Source organism: Notamacropus eugenii, chromosome 2 (genome assembly GCF_028372415.1).
Source record: "Notamacropus eugenii isolate mMacEug1 chromosome 2, mMacEug1.pri_v2, whole genome shotgun sequence".
NCBI lineage: Eukaryota > Metazoa > Chordata > Mammalia > Diprotodontia > Macropodidae > Notamacropus > Notamacropus eugenii.
In genome coordinates, this window is record NC_092873.1 from 290,474,608 (window position 1) to 290,490,359 (window position 15,752).

At 42.6% G+C, this 15,752-nt stretch overlaps 1 long non-coding RNA gene across 1 annotated transcript; it reads left to right on the forward strand.

The window, feature by feature from the left end:
- Positions 1-1,225: 1,225 nt before the first annotated feature.
- LOC140527434 (uncharacterized) lies at positions 1,226-13,235 on the forward strand. The gene is made up of 2 exons (XR_011974800.1): positions 1,226-4,640; positions 10,023-13,235. It is a non-coding gene; the product is annotated as an uncharacterized lncRNA (long non-coding RNA).
- The last annotated feature ends 2,517 nt before the right edge of the window (positions 13,236-15,752 follow it).

The following is a 15,752-nucleotide window of genomic DNA, read 5'->3' on the forward strand; positions in this document are numbered from 1 at the left end:
ATTATTGGTCTACCTGAAAACCATGATCAAAAAAAGAGCCTAGACATCATCTTCCAAGAAATTACCAAGGAAAACTGATCACCTCCTGAAAGAGATCCCAAAAAGAAAGCTCCTAGGAATATTATAGCCAAATTGCAGAGTACCCCTGTCAAGGAGAAAATATTACAAGCATCTAGAAAGAAACCGTTCAAGTATTGTGGAAATACAATCAGGATAACACAGGATTTAGCAGCTTTTCCATTAAGGGATCGAAGGGCTTAAAATATGATATTCCAGTGGTCAAAGAAGGTAGGAGTAAAACCAAGAATCACCTACCCAGCAAAGTTGAGTATAATACTAAAGGGAGAAAAATGGAATTTTCATGAAATAGAGGATTCCAAGCATTCTTGTTGAAAAGACCAGAGCTAAATAGAAAATTTGACTTTCAAATACAAGAATCAAGAGAAACATGAAAAGGTAAATAGGAAAGAGAAGCCTTAAGGAACTCATTAAAGTTGAACTGTTTACATTCCTACATGGAAAGATGTTATTTGAAACTCATGAGACCTTTTTCAGTATTAGGGTAGTTAATATATGTGTGTGTGTGTGTGTGTGTGTGTGTGTGTGTATGTATGTATGTATGTATATATGTATATATATATGTATGTATGTATGTATGTATATGGAGATGAAAGGAAATAATTGAGCCTTACTCTCATGGGATTTAGCTTAAGGAGGGAATAAAACACACTCCATTGGATACTGAAATCTATTTTACCCTGCAGGTAGGCAAGGGGGAAGAGGATAGGAGAGGGAAGATAATAGAAGGGACAGCAAATTGAGGAAAGGGGTAATCAGAAGCAAACACTATTGTGGGTGGACAGGTCAAGGGAGTGAATGGAATAAATGAAGGGCAGGATAGGACAGAGGAAAATGTGGTTAATCTTTTACAACATAACTATTATGGAAGTGCTTTGCATTGTTACACATGTATAACCTATATTGAATTGCTTGTTTTCTCAGTGAGGGTGGGTGAGGAGGGAGGGAGGGAATAGGGAACTCAAAACTTTAAGAATGAAGGTTAAAAATTGTTTTAGCATGCAACTGGAAATTAAGATATACAGGCATTGGAGTCTAGAAATCTATTTTGCCCTACAGGAAAATAGAGGGAAGGGTGGGTAATAGAAGGGAGGATAGACTGGAGGAAGGGGTGGGGTGAATGGGGTGCATGCTCTCCTGGAGTGGGGAGAGATGGGGAGAAAATTTTGAATTAAAATTCTTGTGTAAGTGAATGTTAAGAACTGAAAAATTAATAAATTATATATTTTTTTAAAAAATCGCCAGATTAGGCCTCATGGGCCTGCTTATCAAGATCTTTCTTAAGTGTAGTGCCTCGAAAACAACACACAGCTCTAGTGGCGGTCTGACCAGGGCAGGCTACAATATGAATCTTAACTCCTTCCCAGAAGCTATACCTCTCTGAATGCAGCCCAAGTTCTCATTAGCTTTTTTGGCTGTTATGTTACACTGTTGACTTATTGAGCTTTCTGTCCATAAAACAGTCAGATCTTTTTCAAGATAAATTACTGGTTTGTCTCTCTGACCTGGTAGCAGTGACATTGATTTTTTGAACCCAAAATGTAAGAAGTTGACATTTAATCCTATTGAATTTTGTCATCCAGATATTTTATTGTATAATAATAATAATTTGTTGCTGAGTTGTTTTCAGTTGTCTGACTCTTTGTGACCCCATCTAGAGTTTTCTTGGCAAAGATACTGGCATGGTTTGCCATTTCTTCAGGTCATTTTACAGATGAGGAAACTGAGGCAAACAGGGTTAACTGACTTGCCCAGAGTCACACAACTGGTCAGTGTCTGAAGCCAGAATTAAATTCAAAGAGATGAGTCTTCCTGACCCCAGGCCCAGCTCTTTATCTGCTGTGCCACCTAGCTGCCATCATAGTAGTTAACATTTATAGAGGGCTTTACTAGTGCCAGGCTCTGAGCTAAGGGCTTTGCAATTTATTTCATCCTCATAACAACCCTCAGAGGTTTTATGCCCTTTTACAGATAGCAAAACTGAGATAAAGGAACTAGTAAGTGTCTGAGGCCAGATTTGAGTTCAGAATCTTTTTTGGATCCTGACTTATCCAGGATTTACCAGGTTTGTGTTGCTCACAGATTTGATAAGCATTACATCTATACCTTTACCTAAATCATTGATAAAATTATTAAATGGCAGCAAGCCAACCAAATGGGTCTCTGAAGCATTTCACTGACGATACCTTTTGAGCTGATGTTAAATCATTAATGATTATTCTTTGAGTTTGACCTTTTTACCAGTTCTTAATTAAATTTTTCATTGATATCTTTTGTTTTTAGGTTGCTCAGACTTCCTCTGTACCTTTATCTCTCCCTTCCAGAAAGCCATCTCATACAACAGAATTTTTTTTAAGAAAAGGGGGAGAAAAAAGTCAGCAAAACTAATCAATAACTATTTAAAAGAAAAGGAAAGAGAAATAAAACCTGGTTGACATGCTCCTGATGAAGCCATGCTGGTTCTCTTTGACTGCCACTTTCCCTTCTATTCATTAACTTTTTAATTATTGTATGTCTTAGAATTTGCAGGCAAAGTCAAGCTCACTGGTCTCCTTTTTATTTTCTTAAATTGCAATATTTGCCCCTCAGAACTTCAGCACACTCTAACTTCTCTGTGATCACTAACAGTGGCTCAGCAATCATATTCTCCAGTCCTTTTGGGATCTGAAGATAAGAGTTCCTCTGGGTCGAATGACTTGAATTCATCTAAACACTCTTGGAATGTCTTTTTTTCATACTGCTTATTAGCTTGTTATCCTTTTAATCAATCATTAAACATTTATGGTGTCCTACTATGTGCCAGACACTGCACTAAGCCCTGGAGATACAGAAAGAGGCTAACTATAACCCCTTTGAACATAAAAGCAGTTCAGAAATCAGGTGTTTGGTGAGTCATGGGGTCTTTCAAAGTTTGTAATAAACCTTTACATGGTTATTTTTTTTCCTTCCTTTTGCTATCTCCTGTCTATTTAGACCGTGATTCCTGCCATGGGCTTATATCTGGGGGGAGGGAACAAGGCAAAAAAAACCCCAAAAAACCAACATGATGTTTTCCTTTGTAACCTATTAGAGAGTCAAGAATCATAGAATCATACACTTATAGAAATGGAATGGACTTTAATCTGGTCCACCCCACCCCCCACCCCCCCATAGATAGTGGAAAAAAGATGACCAATGAAATTGTGACTTGCCCAAGATCACACAGCTAGTCTATGGTAGAGGCAAGGTCTCTCTATTCCTATTCCTGGGTGCTCTTGCCACTGCCCCATGATACCGCCTCTGTACTTAGAGGAACATGAGAAAGCAGGTCAGATCAGATGCTCTGATAAGCTGGTGTCTATGACAAAACTAGAGTTACAGGGTGAAAAAAATGGCAAGTTCTTAGAGTAGAATTTACATTAGTTAGGATTGTAAATTGGCCTTGTCCTCTTCCTTCCAAGGTGTTTCTCATTTCAGCAGTCCCTCTCTCACTAACAGCCCCAGTCTTTAAGGTCAGGGTCTGGTTAGGCCCCCTCTGGCAGGGAGGGAAATGAATGTGGTCTTTGTGAGGTAGCCTAACCATCCAAGCTTTTTAAGAAGTGCCCTCCCTAAATGTAAAGAAAGAGAGTTATTCTTGGAAACTGAATACAGAACCTCATTGATGTTGAAGCCTCCCTCCAGTTATCCCATCTTGGGTATAAATATTGTCTAGTCCAAGAGGCTCAGTTATTTTCCTTTCTGTTTTAAGCAGCTGGATGCTTCTCTAACTGTTCTGTTTTCTCAGGAGGCAACATGGGTTCTTGCAGATGCTGACAGTTGCTTTTAAAAGAGAATGGAAGAGGCTCAGTCTCTGGGCTTGTCAAGATGCCTCCTGCGGCCGGTGGGGTTCAAGGTGTGACATGCAACTTGTGCTAATTGCTTTTCTTAAGAGGCAGGAGCTTGGCTGCTGCTCTCCTGGGGGGAGCCCTGGGCAAGTCCTGTAATAAACCTGCCCACTTTAAGCAGTTCTATGACTGTCTTGTTTTGATCAGTTGTTTTGAATTTTTTTTTGAGCCTAGGGAATCTTCTATACCAGCAGAATAAGGAAAGGTCTCTTCCTACCCAAGGGCCGTTCAAAATAGCCAGGACTGAGATCACTGGGAAAGTGGAAGTGACTTCCTGACCCTCCATCTGTTTGCCTTCCTCTCTGAGTCCTTTCTTTTAAATGTCTCTTCCCTGTTTCCTCCTTTCAAACTGGTGGTCATTAAAGCACATGATTAAAGAGGTCTCTACAGGAAACACAGTTTGGAGAAAGGGAAGAGGAGGGATATGCATGAAATGCTTCATTTGCCACTGAAAGGGGCTGCTGTGGCTAGGTTAGAGAACTCTTTGCCCCTAATGCCCAACAGTCACTCTCCATATTGGTTTGACAGGGCTTACTCCATTTCCACCCTCTCTTGCACGTCTTTCTGGCAGGCATGTGTCACTTCTTATAATGTGGCAGCAGCCCCAGTGGAGTCTTTAGCTGCTTCCCCAGGGGCAAGCCTACATTATTGTGCATGAGGAAGCTGATGAAAAAACTTCCCTCCCTCCATCTCCTTTGGGTAAGTGCCAGCATTCCCACCAAAACCCCATCATTCAAACTTCCTTTGGCCTGGTTTAGGGGCAAAAGGAAGCCAGCCCCCTGTTGTCTCCTGTCAACTTGACTGTTGTTATGCTAATGAAGCTCTTCCAGCTAAATGCTGTGTAAGGTTGTAGGAAAGGTTGGGTTTGGGGGAGCACAGTCTCAGAGATGAAAAGGACCCTAGAGACTTGAGTAGTCATCTAGTGGAACCAATCCCTTCGAGAGAACCCCAAAAGTGGTCATCCAGCTCCAGGCATGGGGAGCCAATCACTTCTGGAGGCAGCTTAATTCCCTTCTTTCTAGGATAGCTTTAATTGTTAGCAAGTTTTTCATGTCATCATGCCTCATTGAGCCTAAAACTTGTCTTTGTAACTTCCACCCTTTGCTCCTAATTCAATGACTAAAATTCAAGAAACATTTACTAGGTCCTCACTGCCCTCTGGGGCCAAGCCATACTAATATAATTCATCTTCCATGGGGCATTTCTTCAAACATTTGTGAGGTACCTTGTGATAGTAAATAGAGGGCCAGTTACCCGAAGGAAGAGCTGGGTTAAAATTCAGTCCCTGATACTTCCTAACTGTGTGTTCATGAATAAGTTGCTTAATTTTCCTGAGCCTTAGTTCCCTCATCAGTAAAAGCAGGGTAATCCAATTTGAACTATCTATCTCATAGGCTTGTCTTATAAATACAATAGGCTAATATATGATATCCCAGAAGTCTGAATGCAGTTTTTAGCTATTAACGTCTAAAACTGCACAAAGGCTTTTGGATCACCCTATATATGTGAAATGCTTTCCAAATTTAGAGTGCCATACATTAGGAGACATCATAATGGAAAGGATAGAGGGTTGACCTCAAAGTCAAGGAACCCTGGATTCAAGTTCCTTTTCTGAGACTTACTGTGTCTTCCTGGGTAAGTCCCATAACCTCTCAGGGCTCTGGGCAGCTCTCCACTACTGTAAGGTACAGATAAAATACAGACCTGCATCAGTAGAGGGAGTTTCTTCACCTGGAAAATCCCTAAACCAGTGAAATCATTAGTCCAGTCCTTGTCACTAGGCAAAGGAAAATACCAAAAGAGGAAGAAACAGAAGTAATTTTGTCAGATCCCCTAGATAGAGGAAATAGATGAGTTTGGGCAGCATCACAAATCTAGCAGAGAGGCATGATGCAGAAGTGTTGGGGACTTCAAGTGTCCAGACATCTACTAAAACTGCCAAAATCAGAGAAGCTAACAGTTTCTTGACTTACCTTAATGATAATTTCATCCTTCAAAGGATGAAGGAACCTTAAACAAAAGGAAATTCTATTCTGTATCTGATTCTCACGGGGAGGTACTGGCTGCTGGGTGGAAATTATTAGAACTTTGAAAAGAAGCAATCACTCCATTTTAGAGTTTATCATAAAGGAGAAGAAATAGGAATTGAGTCCAGAAGGGCTAGGAGATGCTCAAGAATGAAATTCTAAAGACACGAATAGTAGTAATTTCATTAAAGAGGAGAAAAGAGATTTGTCTGAAGAGAATGGCATCTATGTGCAGGGAACTCATCAACCAACTTAGATTTGAAAAGGAAATTTCAAAAAATAGAAACAAGGACAGGCAACAGAAGATGAATACAAGTATGGCACAATCCTGTAAAAGGAGGGTCAAGAATGCAAAATTTCAGAATGAGCTAATGTTGATAAGGAAAGCTAGGCACAACGGTTAGAGTTAAGAGAAAAAGGAGACTCAAAGTAAGATTGGGACCATTGTTTGGGATGGGTTATGATGACAACACAGAAAAAACAGATATTCAACATTTACTTTGCCTCTGTTTGCTCTGATATTTAAACTGGATGACAAGGGGCAGCTAGGTGGTACAGTGGATAGAGCACTGGCCCTGGAGTCAGGAGGACCTGAATTAAAATCTGGCCTCAGACACCAGCTTTATGACCCTAAGCAAATCACTTAACTTCAACAGCCTCCAAAAATTAAAAAAAAAAAAAGCTGAATGACAGTTCAAAAATACTAACATGGAGTTGCTACTCAAGATAAATGAGGCAGAAAGAGTACCTATCTGCCCTTGATGAACTCAAGTCACTTGGCCCAAATGAACTATATCCTTGGGTCTTGAAAGAACTGGCAGATGTTGCTCCTGAGTTATCATCAGTAATATTTAAAGTATCTCAAACTACTGTTGTGGAGAAGATGGAGAGATGTGAACTAAACCATAAGACAAAGATAAAATTCAGAACTGACTGGTGATTGCTTAACTAGACTCAAAGAGTGGTTGGTTGTTAGTGTTTCACTGGGGAAGGAGCTTTTCAGTGGAAAATTGTTTAAAATTTGTAGCTGGTTAAGATATAGATGGAATTATCATCACATTTGCAAACGATGCAGAAAAGGGAAGAGTAGTTAACAGAGTAGATTTTTTAAAAGGCTGGATCTAAAAGGATCCTAGGCTAGAGAATTGGACTAAATCTAATAACATAAAATTCAATAGAGATGAATGTGATGTCATACTTAAGTATAAACTTTGCAAGTATAACATGGGGAAGGTATGGATAGACACCAATTTTTCCGAAGAAAGATCTAAGGATTTTAAGGTAGTCCACACTCAACACGAATCTGCAGTGTAATATAGCAGCCAAAAAGCTGATGCAATTAAAATCATACTTGCGTTGTTGTTCAGTTATTTCCATCATGTCTGACTCTGTGACCCCATTTTGAAGTTTTCTGGCAAAGATACCAGAGTTAGTGTGCAAATTCCTTCCCTAGCTCATCCTATAGATGAGGAAACTGAGACAAACCAGGTGAAGTGACTTGCCCAGGGTCACAAAACTCATAAGTGTCTGAGGCCAGATTCGAACTCAGGAAGATGGGTTTTCCTCACTCCAAGCCCCATGTTATATCCATTGTATCACTTTGCTGCTCTTACATGGTGTTTGTTATGTTGTAAATAAAAGGAACTGTGAAAGACAAACATAATAACTGGCATTTTTTATAGTGCTCTATGGTTTGCAAAGTGCTTTGCATGAATTGTCCTTACTGACCCTTGAAGTGATCCCATGATACAGGTTGTGCCCATTTTGCAGATGAGGAGACTGAGAGTGCCCAAAGGTCACATTGGGAGGAGCATAAGTAAGTCAAGTTGCACTGGCCATGTATTAATACTGTGTTTAATACTAGGCCTATAAAAAAAAAAAAAAAGGAAAACAATCCCTGGCTTCAATAAATTTACACCCTAATGGGAGAGACAATATGCATACAAGCAGGTAAATACAAGATATTAATTGAGTAGATGGGAAGGCACTGGGGTCTCCTGAAATAGGAGGGATTAGAGATGAGTTGTGAAGAAGTCTAGGAACCTAAGAGGTGAAGGTGAGAGGCAACAGGCTTCTAGGCATGAGGGGCTGCTGGTGCAAAGGCATAGAGATCAGAGTGTAGAGTGTGTGGAGGAGAGTGTATTCTAAGAAGCCTGGGAAGGTTGAAAGGGACCAAGTCATGAAGAGTTCTAAATGCCATACAATGGAGATCCTGTTTGATCCTGGAGGTAATAAGGAACCACTGTAGCCCATTGCTCCCAAGAATAGGGAGGTGATGGTTCCACTGGGAGTACTGTGTCCAGTCCTGGACACCTCTATTTAAGAAAAGTCTTCATCAACAAGAATGGTCAAAGGAAGGCAACCAAGATGCGAAAGGTCTTGAGGCCATGGTATAGGCCCATTTGGCCCAGAGAAAAGAAGAAAAAGGGAAGACATAATAATTGTCTTTACATATTTGAATGGCTGGTTGTCAGGTGGAGGAGAGATCAGTTTTACAGCTAGATGGGGCAGTGTATAGAGCACTGGGTCTGCAGTCAGGAGAATCTGAGTTCAGATCCAGCCTCAGACACTTAAAAAAACAGTTAACAGCAAGTCACAACTTCTGTTTGTCTCCATTTACTCAACTGTATGATGGGGATAATAAGAGTACCTACCTCCCAGGACTGTTGTGAGAATCAGACAATATAATAATTATAAAAGTGTTTAGCACAGCTCCTGACACATAGTAGGTACTTAATAAATGCTCATTTCCTCTCTTCCTTCATATTTGGCCCCAAATGGAAGAACGAGGAGCATTAGGTGGAAACCACAAAGAGACAGAGCTTAATTGAGGTGGGGGGGAAGCTTCCCACTGCCTAGAGGTGTCCCAAAATGGGATGACCTCCCTGGAGAATTGGCATCATCCCCCTCCTTGAATGTCTTCAAGCAAAGCCTGGATGATCGCTTATTTGGAATGTCACAGTGTGAATTCCTTTTGAATATAGACTGGATTATATGTTCATTCTGGCTCTTAAATTCTGTGACACTTTGAAATGTTAGATCTGCCAGATGTGATGTCCCTCACCAGTAATCTCTGCCACTGTGGAGGTTGAGGTGGGTAGATGACTGGAGCTTGGGAATTCCGAGTTATAGTGGGCTCAGAAATCAGGTCTCTGCACCAGCACTATTAAGAGGGTAGAGTGAGACCAACCAGGTTACTTAAAAAGGAATGAATCAGTCCAAGTTTGGAACAAAGCAAGTCAAAGCTCCCCGGCCAAACAGTAGTTGGATTGGATATGTGAATAGCCCTGGAGAAGGAGATAGAAAAACCTAGTCTCTAAAAAATAAGAAGAAATAAGCATCAGGTATTATTATTATTATTTTTATTGTTATAGACTGCTTTCATGTCCCTCCTGGGTTATCTCTTCTCTAGGATGAAAACCACCGGCTCATAGGATCCTGCATCAGAGCTGGAAGGAGTCTTAGGAGTTTTCTAGTTTAGCCTCTTTATCTTATAGTTGAGGAAATAAGTCTAGAGAATTTGAGACTGATTCAAAGTCACATGGGCCATAAGTAGAAGAGCCAGGATGTGGTCTAAAGAACCCCAAAGTTATGCTGCTCTTACCATATCATTCTGCTCTCAAAGCATGACCTTCCAGTCCCCTCCTTTGGACATCCATTAGTTCATCAATGTCCTTCTAAAAATGAGGTGCCCCAAAGTGAGTATTACCCTCCAGATGGAGTCTAACCAAGTCCAGCAAGCTGGACTACCAACCTCCCTCATCCCTGACAGTCAACAGACTTAGATCTAAATTATTTTGGGATGTGTCTGGTTGCATTGTTTATACTCAGCTGAATTGAATGTTGAGAATACCAATGTGTACTGGAAAGGACACTTCAGGATATGCCATGAAATGTTGAACCAGGCCCATCCTTAGGGAAAGGGATAAAGGGCTTAGGTCTGGATTTCTTCCTCTAGGAATTCAGACTTTGGGATTCTTTGGGCCCTTGAAACCATGAATTCAGATCCTACTGTTTCACTTTCCCAAGGAAGGAAATTGACTTTTCTCAACAGGTGTGCAGAGTCCCATGCCAGCGAACCCAGCACCTGGTGAAATCTGTCTGGCCTGCTGTTTGCCTTGGATGCCTCCTGGATCTCACAGAACCTTCTCCAATGGGCTCTCTCACCCAACACTGTTTTTTGAAAGAGAAAAATGGAGATTGTGGACTGGGGTAAAGATGGAAGACTTTGTCATTCTTCCCAAGAAGCTGCATTTTTCTGGGGATTTCACCAGGCTAAAATTACCCATTTGAAGGAACTCTTACTGCTTTCTCCTGGTGCCTGCTTACCTCATCATACTGCACCCTACAACACACACACACACACACACACACACACACACACACACACACACACACACTCCCTCCCTCCCTCCCTGGCTGGTTCTGTTCAAGATGGGGAAACAATGCCTGGACTACAGCCAGTGGTGGAGCTGGCGGTGGAAGGGAGCTGAACACCCAGATTCCTTAACTTCCTTCCCACTCTCCCACCCTAGCCCACCCACCAATATCACAATGGACTCAGGAATATCAGACAGAGGTCCTAGGACTATGTATCCCCAGTGGGAAATGGGGCGCATGAGTAGAATTCCCTAGGAAGTCTTTCACAGTTTCCATGAGGGTCCTTAAAGTCAAAATGTATAGACAGTGAGATGGAACAAGGAGATGTCAGGGAATGACATTTTGTAGCTGGGAGTTGTGTTTCTCTCAAGAGCAACTGTTGGGCGATGGGTTCCTTAGTTCTCTTACCATATGCTGGTAGGTATATACTATACAAGAAGGTGAGTAGGGTGTAGAGCCCTCCATCAGACTCTAGGCACACCTACCCCTAACCCAACTCAGAACAGTGTGCAGCTCTCCTACTGAAGCTAGGGATAAGGAAAGGATGCTCAGATCCATCAGTGATAAAGAGGAGGAAGAGAAGAGGAGAAAGAGGAGAAGGAGGAGGAGATGAAGGAGGAATAGGTAGCAGCCTGATACACTAGATATTCTGATACAGGACTTGGAATCAGCAAGTCTTGGATTCAAATCCTACCTTTGATAATTCTTTACCATATAACACTGGGTAGGCAACTTAACCTCTCTACTGATTATCTCAGACAGCTCTGTAGTATTTTTCTACTACATCCCCAAGAGGTTGCATCTGCCCTTTGCTGACGGAGAGAATTCCCTGCAATGTGAATATCACGGGTAATAAAAATGAGAGCAACTCACATTGTACAGTGCTTTGTGGGCTTCACCAAAATCCTGAGAGGTTGGCAATGCAAATAGCATTATCCTCATTTTACAGATGAGCAGGAAGAAATGGAGCACCCTTCAGAGAGGGGCAAGGGATTGAGTCACTTTTAGAGGCAGCTGGGTAGTACAGTGGATAGAGTGTTTCTAAGCTTAGAAATACATGACCTGAGTGTGAATCCTGCCTCAGACACCGACTGACTGTGTGACCCTGGCTAGATCATCGCTTCACTATTTTGATCTTTAGCTTCCCCATCTGTAAAATGGGGATAGTAACCATATCACCCTCCTGGGATGCTTGTGTGAGGATCAAATGAGATAATCTACGTAAAGTGTGTTGCTAACCTTAAAGCATTGCTGTTGTCGTCCATTCATGTCCATTTGGGGTTTTCTTGGTAGAGGTACTGGAGTGGTTTGCCATTTGCTTCTCTAGCTCATTTTACAGGTGAGGAAATGGAGGCAAACAGAGTTAAGGGACTTGCCCAGGGTCACACAGCTAGTCAGTATCTGAGCCTAGATTTGAACTCAAGCAGATGAGTCTTTCCAGGCCTGGTGCTTGATCCATATGCATCCTAGCTTCTTGAAAGCATTGTACAAATGGTAATTATTATTAGAATCAGTGAGGGTTTGAGCTAGCCCTGTGGTGAGGTCATGGCTATTTTCTGGGTGGAAGCTCAGAGTGACTCTGGGGGTAGGGGAGTGACCCAAGGGAAGGAGAGACTCAACCAAGAATAAGATCATTAGAGGGCCCATCAGAGATCAAAGATCACCTGCCTTTCCAGTTAACGTGGGGCAGAGGTAGGTCTTTTCAGACCCGTTCAGTGGTTTTCCCCTTACACCACCTTGCCTCTGCTCACCACACCCTGAGGAGGAGGAGGAGAAATCAGAGAAAGTGAGAAATGTAGGAGGGAAAGGCTTCGTTCACAGTCTGTTTGTACTGAATGAAATTTTACTGAATGGGAGGATGTAGAACAGGACTTAGGCAATACAGGCTTGAAAACAAGGCTGGAAAAGTAGAGGCTTCTGCTCTGTGGAGGGAGGGTGATCTGGTCTTTGTGATCCGCTCAGAGAGACGTAAGGAATGTCTCACAGAAAGGGATGTGTCTTTGGGGGCTAGAATAAGAGATTAAGGACTCCACAAGCAGCCATCTTCCTGAAGTCTTCTTCTTTTCCAAAAGCAAGAAACTACTACTAATAATGATGCCTCCCATTTACTTACTACTTACTAAGCCCTTTCTTCATGACCTTATAAGGTTGGCAGTGAAAGCACACACACACTCTCACATACACACATACATGCACACATACATATATATACATTTTCAATAAAGTGGAGAGTGCAAATGTGTATGTATGTACATATTTTATTGATTAAGAAACTGAGGCCTGAGGTGGTCCATGGTCACATAGATATTAATAATAGCTGACATTTATATAATGCCTCAAGGTATGCAAAATGCTTATGTACACATGTATCTTATTTGATTTGACCCTCAGCAATCCAGTAAGGTACAGAGACTTCAGAGAGCCAGCACCTCAAAAGCCGGTCGTTAAATGTTCAGTGTGAGCATTTCCACCTCAGAAATTGGAAAACACAAGACTTAATTTATTGTTTTGCTGGTTGCCTAGACTTGAGAAAATGATGGGGGAAATGTTAATAATGAACATTAAAATTGAAAGTGTGTGGCTGTGTACATTTGTTTTTTCCCCCTGGAGAGCTGGTTGTAAAAACATTTACTAGTGCATCTCTGCGGATGAGTATTATTATACCTATTACATAGGTGAGGAAATTGCGGCTCATGAGGTAAGTGATTTACCCATGGACACCTAGCTAAGGAACAGTGGAGCTTAGATTCAGACCCAGACTCAGATGTCTGACCTCATGTCCTGCATTCTTTTGACCATGCCACCAAGCTCTGGACTTTGTGGGTAAAAGAAGTAGGGATGAGATAGAGCCTGGTTGTCTAAAAAAGGCAGATGGCAGGACTTCTCTTGGAGAGCTGAGAATGAAGGGTTAAGTTTGGGGCAACTGATTTTTTTTTCCTGGAAAGTTGAAGGAAGCACAGTAAGTGGTGAGATTGAAGTCAGTATGACTTGCATACCTTCCTCCCGCCCCCATTCCACCCTCTATGATTCCACACTCTTCTCTTCCAATCGTAGAGGTGACTTTTGTCTGCAGATTAGGCTTCAGAGAGCAGAGGAGGCCTCCAAACAACAGGTGCTGAGTGAGCATGGCAACTCCACGCATCTCCCCCACATCTCTTCCTTCACTTCCTAAGATATCTCCTGTTCAGGAGTTGGGCATCACTCTGTGTCCTTGTATAGTAGCAGTCCTCCACTCTGGTATTTCCAGGGGCAGCTCAAGTACACCTAAGAGCCCAGGTTCAAGGGTACCAACATAGCTCACAGGGTGGGCGTGGTGTGTGGATGAAGGAACAGGGCAAAGATGTCTGAGAGTATCCAAAGCCATCAATGGACTCTAGACTGGGAGGCAGGTTTTCTCTTTTCATCTCAACACAGAGAGCAGGAGGAGACACGGTCACAACCTACAGATCATGGGATAGGAGCAGCTGGTAAAGAAATTGTTGGAAGAAGGGTCACTAACATTCAGAAGGGCATGAAGAAAGGGAGGGTTCCATTCCAGTGCCAGGGAATGGGGAAAGTACCTTCTTCCCAGGTGGAAAGGGGCCTGGTGGTTGGGGCACCTCCTAGGGTAGGGGTGGTAGAGGGGATCTGAATGACTGATGAATGTCCCTTGGGAGGATGGAGAGGAAGGCAGAGAAAAGGAGGTCACACCCTAAGGCCAGGATGGCTGTGGATATGGGGAAGAGGAGAAGCGATAGAATTCTGGGAAGTCCTGCCCCCAGCTCCTTCTTTTTTTAGACAAGGAAACTAGGCCCTAAGCAATGAGGCAGTGGACCCAAGGTCACATTGGAAGGGTACAGAGAGGTGTTATTTCACTCTCTCTTATCAGCTTAGCCTACAATACTATATATCCTGAAGTGGATGCTGAAAAATGCCCCACCCTCCCACTCTCCCAGCTGCTTCCTTTGAACAGAGAGATGCTTTCAGTAGATGACTCCAGAAGGTGGGAGGGAGAGGACTCCAGCCTTGAACAAGAATAAAGACTTTGTTCTAGGGTCGTAGGCATCGTGGGCAGGGCTGACCTAATGGGAGTTTGGGGTAAGGGTGGGAGCATCCAAGATCTTTAGATGCATATGTGAAGCTGTGTGGAGAGAGAGGGGAGGGGACAGGGGAGACAGGAAGGAGATGTCTTTTCTTTCCTTGTTACTGTGAAAACCCCTATCAAATTTAATGTATATCTGTGTTCTGGTACCTCCCAAGAGAGAGATTTTATCACTTTATTTGTTGGGAAATAAAAGGGGGGATTAGCCTAATGGGATTGAGTTAGATGAGTAAAGGTAGTAGGTGTTTGTAACCAAATCACTGATCCCTGCTTCAGTGGTTAATCAGTCTTCCAGGAGCCATCTCCACAACCCCTCTACCTGTTGTCTATCAATACCAGCCCAGACAGATGGGGACCACTATCTCTCCTCTTCCTCCTAACCTACCAATTGTGTGTAGTATTTAGTTAATATCACTGCTAGATATACAGCTTCTAGCACTGTGGAGCCAATAGTCCCAGTTGGTGGCTGGATTGGAGAAAGAAGAGACCAGAACTTGGAGAGGATCCACGAAGCAACAACATTAAAAGAGAATGATGGAGAGTTATCTGTAAAAAGAGCTGGGAGCTCACTTAACCCATCTCCATTAGAAGTTGGCTCATTAGGTCCCCCCTACTTGTCCTGTCCCCTTCCCACCAATCTTTCCACTTTGTCTTAGTGTTGAAGCCCTAGTCTAAGACTAGGGCATGGCACTTATGGTGTGTTAGGCTCCACTGTCAGAGGCAGCTTCATAGTGTCCAAAGGCCACTGAACCTGGAAGACCTTGCTCTGAATCCTTCATCTGACATTAGCTGTGTAACTATGAACCAATTAACTTTCCCCTCTCTTGGGGAAGTTGTAAATGGGCATAATAATACCAGCTCTTCCTTCCCAAAGGGTTGTTGTTGCAAAGTGGTTTGTGCTATAGAAATATGGGTTTGTTGGCAGGTCAGAGAGCTCCAGAGGACAAGTCCTCAGGATACCAGCTTTTGGGAAGAATTCCTGAGTTAAAACCCCTGATCTGTGCCCCTTCACTCCCTCCTCCTCCCTCAGTGCAGACACCAGCCAGGTAAATGGCCAGGCAGAGTTACACCTCAGTGATAAGGACAGTTTAAGAGAGAGCCCAGCTCTCTGGTATTGTCTGCTTTCCTCCCCCATCCTCAAGGCTGAAGGAGACAGGTCTACTTCTCTGATTCACACAACCAAGGCAAACTCGGTTTCCTTTCCCTCTTAAAATTAATCTATCGGTCTTGGGGCAGAAATCCAAGGGTTCTCTTAAGATTCAACTGGGAGAGAAGGACTAGGAGAGAAAGATCAGATCCAGTCTTCTTTTAAAATAACCTGGA